Source organism: Pan troglodytes, chromosome 18, assembly GCF_028858775.2.
Source record: "Pan troglodytes isolate AG18354 chromosome 18, NHGRI_mPanTro3-v2.0_pri, whole genome shotgun sequence".
NCBI lineage: Eukaryota > Metazoa > Chordata > Mammalia > Primates > Hominidae > Pan > Pan troglodytes.
Genome location: NC_072416.2, coordinates 65,530,791 through 65,542,419, shown reverse-complemented (window position 1 = coordinate 65,542,419; position 11,629 = coordinate 65,530,791).

Here is an 11,629-nt window from a genome sequence, read left to right as displayed (position 1 = left end):
GCCGGCCTGTGGCCAGGTGGTCTTAGCTGGACCACGAGGGCTGTGTGCTTTGCAGGCCCCAGTAACAGTGACAAAATCCACTCAGGACATGCTGAAGGCAATAAGGTGATGGCTGAGCTCACAGAAAAAGAGGCGGGGGCCTTCCTGGACTAGGAAGGCTGAGTCATCTCCTGGTGGGTATCTCCAAGGAGTGGACCAGACCACAGGAGCCCCAAAAGACCCAAATTCTTTGTGTTCAATATCCAGCCTTCACATCAACCCTGCTCCCTCCACCCTCAGGTTCCTAGTAAGCCCTAAGCATTTGCACCAGGCTCTGGCATGCAGTAAGTGCTCAGGACATATTTTAAGATAAAGGAATGAGCGCTGCCTCCTCACTGGGTTACAAGGGCCAGCACCTATTTGGTGTCCCCGGAGCTGAGTGTCAGGCCGCTTATTCCTCTGCCTCTAACATCCCCAGCAGCCCTTCCCACTAATTGGCTGCAGGCCTCAGCCATCATCTAGTACCAGAAAGACCTTGGGCTTTGGAGTTAGAAATGGTGGGTTAGGGCAGAGATTCTCAAAGCTCAGTCACATCAGAGCCACCTGAAAGGTCTGTTAAAACTCTAGCAGTTGGCCGGGCGCGGTGGCTCACATCTGTAATCCCTGCACTTGGGGAGGCCGAGGTGGGCAGATCACGAGGTCAGGGGTTCAAGACCAGCCTGGCTAATACAGTGAAAGCTCGTCTCTACTAAAAAACACAAAAATTAGCCGGGCATGGTGGCTCGTGCCTGTAGTCCCAGCTACTCGGGAGGCTGAGGCAGGAGAATTGCTGGAACCTGGGAAGCGGAGGTTGCAGTGAGCCGAGATGGAGCCACTGCACTCCAGCCTGGGTGACACAGTGAGACTCCATTTCAAAACAAACAAACAAACAAACAAATAAACAAACAAACTCTAGCAGCTGAGCCCTACCCCAGGAGTTTGTGATTCATTATGTTGGGGCAGAGCCAGACTTAACATTCTCCCAGGTTCCTACCTTAGGCTGATGCTGTTGGTGTGGGCGCCACATTTTGGGGGACAAGCATGCTTAGACACACGTGGAACAGACTCTTGGTGTCCACTGCTGGTATCTGCCTCTGATGTGTCTGGGGCTTTCTGAGCTCACTCTACAAGTTGGTCAGAAGTGCTAGGAATTAACTCTCCCCCAACAACCCTCCAAGGGACTGAGACAGGGTTGCTGTATATCTACTCACCTTCCTTCTGCCTTGGGTGGAACTTCTCTGAGACATGCATTCTGCACTGCAGCCCAGAGTTCCCCACCCACACCCCGGGGGGACCAGGCATCCCTGGTGGAACCCTGCTTATGACCCACTTTATAGTGGCTGTCTTCCCTCCCTGTATTTTTGTACGCTTGTTCTTTGTATCCTCTTTTATTTCCTTATTTATTTTTGAGACAGGGTCTTGCTCTGTCGCCCAGACTGAGTGTAGTGGCATGCTCACGGCTTACTGCAGTCTTTTTTTTTTTGAGATGGAGTCTTGCTCTGTCGCCCAGGCTGGAGTGCAGTGGTGCGATCTCAGCTCACTGTAAGCTCTGCCTCCCAGGTTCAAGCCATTCTCCTGCCTCAGCCTCCTGAGTAGCTGGGACTACAGGCGCCCGCCACCACACCCAGCTAATTTTTTTGTATTTTTAGCAGAGACAGGGTTTCACCATGTTAGCCAGGATGGTCTTGATCTCCTGACCTCATGATCTGCCTGCCTCGGCCTCCCAAAGTGCTGGGATTATAGGCTTGACCCACCGTCCCCGGCTGGCTTACTGCAGTCTTGACCTCCTAGGCTTAAGCAATCCTCCCACCTCAGCCTCCCTAATAGCTGGGACTGCAGGTATATGCCACAATGCCAGGCTATTTTTTTTTTGAGACAGAGTCTCGCTCTGTCACCCAGGCTGGAGTGGCAGTGGCACGATCTCAGCTCACTGCAACCTCTGCCTCCCAGGTTCAAGTGAGCCTCCTGCCTCAGCCTCCCAAGTAGCTAGGATTACAGGTGCATACCACAACACCTGGATAATTTTTGTATTTTTAGTAGAAATGAGGTTTCATTCACCGTGTTGGCCAGGCTGATCTCAAACTCCTGACCTCAAGTGATCCAGCCATGTCAGCCTCCCAGAGTGCTGGGATTACGGGCGTGAGCCACTGCGCCCAGCCTAAGTTTTGTAATTTTTATAGACAGGATTTCCCCATGTTGCCCAGGCTGGTTTTGAACTCCTGGGCTCAGGCAATCTGTCCACCCTGGCCTCCCAAAGTGTTGGGATTACAGGCGTGAGCCACCATGCCTGGCTTGTATCCTCTTAATAAACTTCCTGTGCTACAATGTTTCTCTCAAGGTTTTCTGAAGTGGGAACTCAAACTAAGACAATGTCTCTGCCTCTTGTTTGTCTATGACTATGGTCAGGTTCATGCCATTGCACTTGATCTTAGCCAAAAGGCCAAGAAACGACAGGTTCATGCCATTGTTCTGGGCCTCCATTCATTCTTCTGTGAAGTGGAGAGAAGTCCACCAACGTTCTCATTGACTTGCAGTAACAGCACAATGGGTATGAGCATTGCAGAGCAGGGACTCACTGGGGCTCTGCAAGTATGGAGGAGGAAACTCATTTCTTTTTCTTTTTTGACGTAGTTTCTCTCTTGTCACCCAGGCTGGAGTGCAATGGTGTGATCTCAGTTCACTGCAAGCTCTGCCTCCTGGGTTCAAGCGAGTTTCCTGCCTTAGCCTCTCAAGTAGCTGGGATTCCAAGCACATGCCACCACGCCCGGCTAATTTTTGTATTTTTAGTAGAGACGGGGCTTTACCATGTTGGCCAGGCTGGTCTCAAACTCCTGACCTCGAGTGATCTGCCAGCTTTGGCCTCCCAAAGTGCTGGGATTACAGGTGTGAGCCACCGCACCCGGCCTAATAACATTTTTTATTGGGAAAATTTACATGATATAAAATTCACTATTTTAACCATTTTAAAGGGTACAGTCCAATGGTTTTTGTATATTCACGATGTTATTCAACCATCACCACGACCTATTTGGAGAACATTTGACGTTTTTTAGTTGTTGCAACTAAAGAGGTGTGGTGCTACTGACACCTAGTGGGCAGAGAACAGAACTGCTGTTAAACTTCCCACCAGAAAGAATTATGTGGGCCTGGGGTTGCTGGTAATCCCAACACTTTGGGAGGCAGAGGTGGGAGAATCACTTGAGTCCAGGAGTTCGAGACCGGCCTGGGCAACAAAGTGAGACGCCATCTTTACAAAAAATACAAAAAATTAGCCAGGCGTGGCAACGTGGGCCCGTGGTCCCAGCTACTCGCCTGGGAAGGGGAGGTTGCAGTGAGCCATGATTGCACCACTGCACTCCAGCCTGGACAACAGAGCAAGATCCTGCCTCAAAAAAAAAAAGAAAAGGAAAATTATCTGCACCAAAATGTTAACAGTAGAGGTTGAGAAACCTTGCTCTACACAATGAAAACACCATCACCACACCAACAGTAATTCAGCAGTATCACCCTGACTTGTTCCAAGAATGCCATTTTACCATGTTTTTTTCTTTTTTTTGAGACGGAATTTTGCTCTTGTTGCCCAGCCTGGAGTGCAATGGTGCGATCTCGGCTCACTGCAACCTCTGCCTCCCGGGTTCAAGCAATTTTCCTGCCTCAGCCTCCCGAGTAGCTGGGTTTACAGGCATATGCCACCACACCCAGCTAATTTTGTATTTTTGGTAGAGATGGGGTTTGTTGGTCAGGCTGGTCTCAAACTCCCGACCTCAGGTGACCCGCCCACCTCAGCCTCCCAAAGTGCTGGGATTACAGGCGTGAGCCACCACGCCCAGCCCATTTTAGCATTCTTATTTTAGTCCAGGAGCCAAGCAAGATTCATGAATTGGATTTGGTTATGTCTCTCTAGTGTCTTTTAATATAGAAGAGTATCCTCTGCCCCACACTCAGCCTGTTTGTTTTTCATGTCATTGATTTTCTTTTTAGGAGTTTAGGCCAGGCCACTTTTCTAGTATATTCTGGATTTACCTGATTGCTTCTTCAAGATTGGATTCATGGTAAATACTTTTGTCAAGAATACTACTTTGGTGATTTTTGCATCACATCAGGAGGCCCATCATATAAGATTGCTGTGCTATTTATGATGTTGAAACTGGAAGATAACATAGTTCAGAAGACAGAATCCGGTGCAGCCTCCCCCTCCCCTTCTCCTCCAAGTATGGTGTCCAGGCAGCTACTGTAGTTTGTCTACCCTTTCTGAAAAGTAGCGAGCTGGGAGAGGTAGTGCATGCCTGTAGTCTCAGCTACTCAGGAGGCTGAGGTAGGGAGATTACTTGAACCAGGGAGTTCAAGGCTGCTGTGTTATGCACATCAGCCTGGGCTACACAGTGAGACTATCTCAAAAAAAAAAAAAAAGTGAAAAACAGTGAAAAAGTCAGGGTAGCCTGAGGCAGATAACACTCAGCCAGCAGGAAGTCTTCAGACCCTCCTCTCTTCTCTCTTTTTTTTTTTTTTGAGATGGTGTCTTGCTCTGTCACCCAGGCTGGAATGCAGTGGTGTAATATTGGCTCACTGCAACCTCTGCCTCCTGGACTCAAGCAATTCTCCTGCCTCAGCCTCCTGAAAAGCTGGGACCATAGGCATGTGCCACCACACTGGCTAATTATTTTGTACTTTTAGTAGAGACAGGGTTTCACCATGTTGGCCAGGCTGGTCTCGAACTCCTGACCTCAAGCCATCTGCCCATCTTGGCTTCCTGAAGTGCTGGGATTACAGGCGTGAGCCACTGCACCCAGCCTTCTCTTCTCTTTATTACAGCTGTAAGAGGCCTCACCTTTGGGCCGGGCGCGGTTAGGAAGTCCTGATCATGAGGTCAGGGGCTCGAGGCCAGCCTGACCAACATGGTGAAACCCCGTCTCTACTAAAAATACAAAAAAAATTAGCCGGGCGTGGTGATGCACATCTGTAATCCCAGCTACTCAGGAGGCTGAGGCAGGAGGATTGCTTGAATTCAGGAGGGGGAGATTGCGCCACTGCACTCCAGCCTGGGCAACAGAGGGAGACTCCGTCTCAAAAAAAAAAAAAAAAAGGTCTCACCTTCAAAGACGGTTTCCTTTGCCAACACCAGGGAGTAGGCTCCAGCCTGGGTTGCTGAGAGGACATGGGAGGACTCCTGGGACTTCTTCAGCTGTTACTTGGTTCCCAGGGAGAAAAAAAACGAGGACAGAAGTGAGCAGAATCCCTTGAGACTAGAACCAGGAAGCTAAGGGTGTGGGACAGTGAGGGTTGGGGGCTGTGCTGCTGGAAACTTCAGGGCCTGATAGGATTCCTGTCATGAACAACTCTGCAAAAGCCACACTGAAGTTACCCCCTATCTTCCTTCTCTTTAGGAAGTAACTTCCTCTTCTCTCCACCTTTAGGAACCCCACCTACAGACCGTCTCCTCCAGGAAACCTAGCAGTGCTGCAGGAGGAAGGAACTCTTTACTTCTGGTCTCAAGGCACTTCAGGCTTGAACCACCATGAAGGCAGAAATTCCATCCAGTTACCCTGGAAGTGGGAAACTGACAACCTGCATGGTATTTTTTGAAGCTAGACATGTAAACATCATTTAAAAGTTCTGTTTTCTTGGCTCACGCCTGTAACCCCAGCACTTTGGGAGGCCAAGGCAGGCAGATCATGAGGTCAGGAGATTGAGACCATCCTGGCTAACACGGTGAAACCCTGTCTCTACTAAAAATTCAAAAAATTAGCCGGGTGTGGTGGTGGGCGCCTGTAGAACAGCTACTCGGGAGGCTGAGGCAGGAGAATGGCGTGAACCTGGGAGACAGAGCTTGCAGTGAGCCGAGATCACACCACTGCACTCCAGCCTGGGTGACAGAGTGAGACTCCGTCTCAAAAAAAAAAAAAAAAAAAAACTTCTGTTTTCTCTCTTTTCTTTAAAAACCTGAAGCTCTTAGCTGGGTGTGGTGGCACATGCCTGTAATCCCAGCTACTCGGGAGACTGAGGCAGGAGAATTGCTTGAACCCAGGAGGTGGAGGTTGCAGTGAGCCAAGATCACGCCATTGCGCTCCAGCCTGGGCAACAGAGCGAGATTCCATCTTAAAAAAAAAAAAGTCTGAAGCTCTGGCAAACCTGGGCCTACATCTCTGCCTGCCATCAATGGCTTCTCCCTTCAGGCCAAACTCACACTCTTCAAACTGTTATTAAAATACCACAGGTTTGGTCTAGGTCATGCTGCTCACCACACAGAAAGCCAATCACTGAGACAATTATTGCCAAGGAAGAAGGCTTTAATCAGGTGCTGCAGGTGAGAAGACGGGAGATCGGTCTCAAATCCATCTCCCTGATGGACTAAAATTAGGAGTTTATATAGCAGGGAAGAAATGTAATTGTGTGTGGGAAAACAAATGCAAGGGGTAAGGAAGCAAATCATGATGAATGAGGGCCCTTGAGTCTCATTGTCTGGATGGGATGATCTGGTGGGTTTCAGTTCTTTGATACTTTTTGAGAGGACTGGGGATCCTTTCCTGAGAGGGGAACTCAGATAAAACAAATGTAAGTTTCAAGCTTTAGGATCAGAAGGGTTGATTTCTATGTTTATCCAAAAAAGCTGTCTATGGGACTATTGGGTTGGTTTCAAAACTTCCCCAATATTGAGTCAGAGTGTGGTCACTGTTAATGTTGAAATACAGAACTAATCTTTTGTTTCCGAAAAAAAGTATGACAGGCTGGGCATGGTAGCTCATGGCTGTAATCCTACCACTTTGAGAGGCCGAGGCGGGTGGATCACCTGAAGTCAGGAGTTCAAGACCAGCCTGGCCAACGTGGTGAAACCCCGTCTACACTAAAAATACAAAAATTAGCTGGGTGTGGTGACACACGCCTGTAATCCCAGCTACCTGGGAGGCTGAGGCAGGAGAATTGCTTGAACCCAGGAGGGGTTGCAGTGAGCTGAGACTGTGCCACTGCACTCCACCTGGGCGACAGAGCCAGACTTCATCTCAAAAAAAAAAAAAAAAGTATGAAAATAAAAGAGACGCCAAAGGGCCATGTGCTTCAAGGAAGATGAGAAATGGCATAATTGTGTATGTGTGTGTGTGTGTGTGTAATTGAAGAAATATTCTTACGTATTTATTATTCAAAGTCAATCTGTGCTGAAAAATACAACTCCAGGTGTCATTATTTCTGAGCATAGTGACCAGGGGGTCATTACAGGGTCAGACTCCCCAGTATGACTCTCAGCTCTACCGCTTGCAAGCTATTGACCTCAGACAAGACTGTGACAATATCCAGATGCCTCTGTAGTTTAAACTTCTCTGGACTGCTCAAATATAGCCCGACTGCTATCTTAGCAAGAAAACACCCTGTACACGTGGCTTTCAAGGCTGTACTAAAGAAAACATGAAATCCCATACCCCAAATTATTCTTTCTGGGATGAGAATGTGCCCAAAGTCAATACTAGCCCAAGCCAAAAGCCAAATCTGGCTCCTATGGATAGGTTTCTGGCCCTGACTTTGGCAGACGGTGCTGGCCCATGTAACCTACTCTATCCCAAAGGCCACAGCAGGGGGAAGGCTCTGGAGGTCAGAACTTCTGTGAGAGTCACAGGCTGACCTTGGGGATGCTCACAGCCTGGGAGAGCTCAGCTTAGGTCAAGTGAGGACCATCAGACCCTGTCCAGATCAGAGTAGCTCACTGAATTCTCCAGCCACAGCCTTCAGCAGTAGGTGCCAGCAGGATTTTCAAAACCAGGACCAGGGAATTTGGAGACAAAGGTGACTTTCTCCTATAGGATGCTGAGGGAGGAGAAAAGGAATAAAGCAGTTGGGCAGACAGCTACGGCTAGTCCTTGGTAAAATTCTTTTGAAAAATCAAAGCTACAGGCACAGATAGAGCAGCCTGGGGAAAAATCAAGCTGCAGCTGCACAGATAAGGGAGCAAGGCCCAGGATAGAGGCCTTTGTTCTTTGCATAATCAGCAGGCTCCCAGGAAAATGTTTCCTCCCCTTTTCAGGCATGCAAATGGTGAGCTCTGTGGGAACTTGCACAGGGAGGGGGATGGGGAGACTTACCTAAAACATACCTGCAACTACAGAGACAAGAGAAGCTACATATGCTTTCCTAAAGACATGCCCACAGCCGCACAGTTAACAGTAGTTACACAGATAGGGGAAGTTACACAAATAGCTACAGAGATGAGGGAAGTTTCTTTCTTTCTTTTTCTTTTTTTTTTTTGAGACGGAGTCTCGCTCTGTCACCCAGGCTGGAGTGCAGTGATGCAATCTCGGCTCACCGCAACCCTCCGCCTCCAGGGTTCAAGCAATTCTCCTGCCTCAGCCTCCTGAGTAGCTGGAATTACAGGCACGTGCCACCGTGCCTGGCTAATTTTTGTATTTTTAGTAGAGATGGAGTTTCACCATGTTGGTCAGGCTGGTCTCGAACTCCTGACCTGACCTTGTGATCCACCCGCCTCGGCCTCCCAAAGTGCTGGGATTACAGGCGGGAGCCACAGTGTCCAGCCAGACACTCCATTATTTTTTGAGCCACTAATAAAGGAAAAGAAAAAATGTTTTCATTGAGACATAATATCCAATAAAAAATACAATATATATATATTTTTTGAGATGGAGTCTTACTCTGTCACCCAGGCTGGAGTGCAGTGGCACAATCTTGGCTGACTGCAACCTCTGCCTCCTGGATTCAAGTGATTCTCCTGCCTGAACCTCCTGAGTAGCTGGGACTACAGGCACACACCACCACATCTGGCTAATTTTTTATTTTTAGTGGAGACGAGGTTTCGCCATATTGGCCAGGCTGGTCTCGAACTCCTGATCTCAGGTGATCTGCCCACTTTGGCCTCCCAAAGTGCTGGGATTACAGGTGTGAGCCACTGCACTTGGCAAAATACACAAGTCTTAAATGTGCAGCTTGATGAAATTTTACATACTTATATACCTGCGTGACCACCACTGAGATCAAGATACAAAACCTTTCCAATACCTCACATGTTTTCCTCATTTCCCCCCTCAGCCAATAATTTCCCACCCTCCCAGAGTTAACTGCTGTTGTGTTTTATCACCATTTATTATAATTTTGCTTGGGTCTGAATGTCATAGGGCTGGAATCATTCCATCCTCACTCTTCCGCAGCATGCTTCTTTCATTCAACCTTATGTCTGTGCAATTCATTCATGTTGCAGTGTGTAGCAGCAGTTTATTCTCTTGTCATTGCTGTATAGTTGTCAGTTATATAAACATACTTTTGTTTGTTTGTTTGAGATAGGGTCTCACTCTGTCACCCATGCTGGAGTGCAGTGGTGCAATCTTGGTTCACTGCAACCTCTGCCTCCTGGATTCAAGTGATCCTCCCACCTCAGCCTCTCGAGAAGCTGGGACTACAGGCTTGCGCCACCATGTCTAGCTAATTTTTGTAATTTTTGAAGAGACAGGGTTTTGTCATGTTGCTCAGGCTGGTCTGGAACTCCTGAGCTCAAGTGATCCACTCGTCTCGGCCTTCCAAAGTGCCAGGATTACAGGTGTGAGCCACTGTGCCTGGCCCAATTATATCACTATAATGTTATTATCCATTTTGCTGTTGATGGATATTTGGATTGTTTCCAGTTTTCTTTCTTTTTTAAAATTTTTTATTTTTTTAAGACAAGGTCTCGTGTGCATAATCTGGAATGCAGTAGTGTGATCATGGCTCACTACAGCTTTAACCTCCTGGGATCAAGCGATCCTCCCCACCTCAGCCTCTGGAGTCACTGGGACCACTGATGTGCACCACTGTGTCTGGCTATTTTTAAATTTTTTTGTAGAGATGGGGTCTCCGTATGTTACCAAGGCTGGTCTCAAACTCCTGGGCTCAAGACAGTCTCCCACCTCGGCTTCCCAAAGTGGTGGGATTACAGGCATGAGCCACGGCACCAACTTTCTCTATCTTTTTGTTTTATTCCAACCCTCAAAGGATTGGATGATTCTGGAAACACCCTCACAGGCACACCTAGAAATAATATTTAACCAGATATCTGGGCATTCCTGGCCCAGTCAAGTTGACACACAAAATTAACCATCACAGATCCCCTCTAGCTCAGGGCTCAATACACCAGCCCGAGAGAACCCCCATCCATCTTCTCCTCTCCCTGAATGACTGAGGAGACCGTGCCTCTCCAGGCAACCTCTGCCTTAGGAAATCCTACAGATGATTCACAGGAAACACATGGCTGTGCTCTCTGGGGCAGGGGCAATGGGCTGGGTAGGGGTTTCAAAATCAACCCTGATTGACAGAGCCACGGGTGCTTGCAGTTTTTCCCTGCACCCCCCACCCTCTCCCCTGGACAAGGTGGGAACAGGGCCCTTGAAGGGGAGTACACTGCAGGAGGAAAAAGAAGAGAAGGGAGAGGGTTTGAGCACCCCTCTCTGTCCTCATGTGGTCTCTGGAACGAGCATGCACACTCTCCCCTTTCTCCTCCCTGCACAGAGTCCCTGTGTTCCGGGCCCACACCCTCACTTAGGAGGCTCTGCCTCCCCCAGGGTTTCCCAAATCCTCCTCCCAGAACATGCCACATATTTCTGAAGGTCCTTTTGCCAACAAGCATTGTCCTGGGAATATCAGGCTGGCTCCTTACCGTAAAATTACCCACATAGTGAAACTTTTTTTTTTTTTGAGATGGAGTCTCACTCTGTTACCAGGCTGGAGTGTTACCAGGCTGGAGTGCAGTGGCACGATCTCAGCTAACTGCAACCTCCGCCTCCTGGGTCCCAGTTCAAGTAAATCTCCTGCCTCAGCCTCCCAAGTAGCTAGGATCATAGGTGCGTGCCACCATGCCCAGCTAATTTTTGTATTTTTAGTAGAGATGGGGCTTCACCATGTTGGCCAGGCTGGTCTTGAACTCCTGACCTCATGATCTGCCCACCTTGGCCTCCCAAAATGCTGGGATTACAGGCGTGAGCCACTGCATCTGGCCGTGAAACTTTTTTTTTTTTTTTTTTGAGACAGAGTCTCGCTCAGTCACCCAGGCTGGAGTGCAGTGGCGCGATCTCGGCTCACCGCAAGCTCTGCCTCCTGGGTTCACACCATTCTCCTGCCTCAGCCTCCCAAGTAGCTGTGATTACAGGTGCCCGCTACGACGCCCGGCTAAATTTTTTTTTTTTTTTTTTTGTATTTTTAGTAGAGATGGGGTTTTGCTGTGCTAGGCAGGATGGTCTCGATCTCCTGACCTTGTGATCTGCCCACCTCGGCCTCCCAAAGTGCTGGGATTACAGGCGTGAGCCACCGCACCTGGCCTTTTTTTTTTTTTTTTTTTAATGGAGATTGGGTTTCGCCATGTTGCCCAGGCTGGCCTCGAATTCCTAGGCTCAAGTGATCTGCCTGCCTCAGCCTCCCAAAGTGCTGGGATTATAGGCGTGAGCCACCACCACCATGGCTCACTGCAGCCTCAATCTCCTGGGCTGAAGCTATCCTCCTCCCTGTCTCCTGAGTAGCTGGGACTACAGGTGTGCATCACCACATTCAGCTAATTAAATTTTTTTTTTGGTAGAGACAGAGTCTCACTATGTTGCCCAGGCTGGTCTTGAACTCCTGGGCTCAAGAAGGTGTGAATCACTACACCTGG